Source organism: Heterodontus francisci, chromosome 25 (genome assembly GCF_036365525.1).
Source record: "Heterodontus francisci isolate sHetFra1 chromosome 25, sHetFra1.hap1, whole genome shotgun sequence".
NCBI classification, from domain to species: domain Eukaryota; kingdom Metazoa; phylum Chordata; class Chondrichthyes; order Heterodontiformes; family Heterodontidae; genus Heterodontus; species Heterodontus francisci.
Window position 1 is genome coordinate 51788711 of NC_090395.1, and position 2074 is coordinate 51790784.

Here is a 2074-nt window from a genome sequence, read left to right on the forward strand (position 1 = left end):
CTTTATACATATTGACCTTGATTTTAAAAGAGATTCTTCTGCTTCATGATCATCATGAACAAGAACAGCATCCATTTACATCGTACCTTTGAGATAAAAAGGAATTTCACAGAGATGCATGTTGACGATGGGCGACAAGCATTCAATGAAAGACCGCTTGCTTATCACCAGTTCTGCAATAAGCAAAGAAAGAATGCTCCATTTTCTGAGAATAATTCTGTTAATAGCAGCATGCTTCGTATACTCTGTACTTATTTTTTCACCTGATGTATCATTTTGGAATTTTGGGAGATGTTGGGAGACATTAATGTTTTGCCGAATTTTAAAAATCCCTCAATCCTCTGAAAAGTTGGAAGAACACAATCACAGTGAAGAAACAGTTCTTTCATCAAACTATTCTAATTAAGCAAACATTGTAAGTATGGAGGAAAGAGATAAGTATGTGAACAAATGCTGTCTTTGAACAAGCATTTCTATTACCCTGGTGCTCATTAACCAAAATGTCAGGCAATCACTTTGCAAGAACAGATGATCTGCGCCCCGTTTGATTTTTTTGAAAAAATGGTTTAATTTTTTTCTTGATTAGTTTACATGCGTAATGTATCACCAACATTAGAATACTGATAAATGTTGGGAAGAAATCTCAGACCACAATGCCGATGGATCAATTTCTTCAGCAAATTCCATTGCTAACATGTTGTAATATTTAATCAATGACTGGATGAATGGTGACATCTTCCCCTCCCTTTTTTCAAAGAAGTACTATTCCCACCAGTAATGTGCTGATAATGAATGTACTTTCAGGGAATGGATGAAAATCTTGTGAACAGAATGTTAATTTAACCATGGTGATAGCTAATACTAAACTTCAAAATATTATAGTCGAGTCAGATTGATTGGCCTTGTAATTATAATTGTAGAGCACTGAGTTCTCATTCTGAAAACCTATGTATGATGGCAGAAATGTAATTTGGCTCTAATTTTAATTTTTAACTTCCTTGTTTCCTCTTGTTCTTTGCACCATACCCTGTCCATTAGGGCAGCGAGAGAACTTGCTTCCGGACTTTGACAATGTTGCTCTGTTATTGACTGCTATTTGGGAAATTCTGACATCCGTATCTATCTCTTTCCTTGTGAGGAAGCAACTAGTAATAATGCCTCTCCTTAGTAGCCAGTAAGAACCTTAAAATGTCAGGAATCATGGGGTGGGAATGATCTATTACTATGTGGGCAGGAATTTGATACACCAGAATACTGCACACTCTACCAACCATGATCGTTGTAATCAGAATACATTTGGAAAGTTTAAAAACTTCAGTTCTTTATATAGCAGCCTCTATGTGAAATCTGCAATGAAATTTAATGCCCAAAAATCACCTTTGTTGTTATATTCAAGAACTATAGTCCCCTCACAATTTTACTAATCCTCACTGTTTCACTGAAGTAAAATTATGCATGTTTACATTTTCTCTTCCTGACATAGATTGACTCCTCTGCATGCGTGCTTGTACCTTTTCACGTTAGCTATATCTATGATTTAGTAAGCTGGTACTTAACAACAGACTTCTATGTAAGAAAAGGACTCAAGAGACACATCCTTTCCTGTTTTCTTTTGCATGAAACCCCATTTACGGTATCCAGTGTAGGTATATATAATAGATGTCAGTGTAGTGACATCACCACATCCTACATATATCCCTGCCGTCTGGAATGAACTGATAGACATCAATTTCTTTGGAATTCCTTTTGGTCTGTATGCCTCAGGCAGAGGAGGTGATGTTCTAAAATGTAAACAGCATTCATAAACATATTGATGATTTAAACAGTACAGATTTAAGCACCAAGAGTAAACCATTCAGTTACAGTGGTTCAGCATTTAACCTGAATTCTGGCTATGAGATTCATAATCCTTATCCAGGTACTTAGAAACAGCTCATGTGTTTTCTCTATATAGAGGCCCATTCTGCTTGCTTTTTCAGGCCATATTTCTGCTGCAATGGCCCAAAATGTTGAGTGAAAAGAGCTAGAGGGTCCTAGTATCTCAAATAGGACATTACACATATAAACTGGCCAC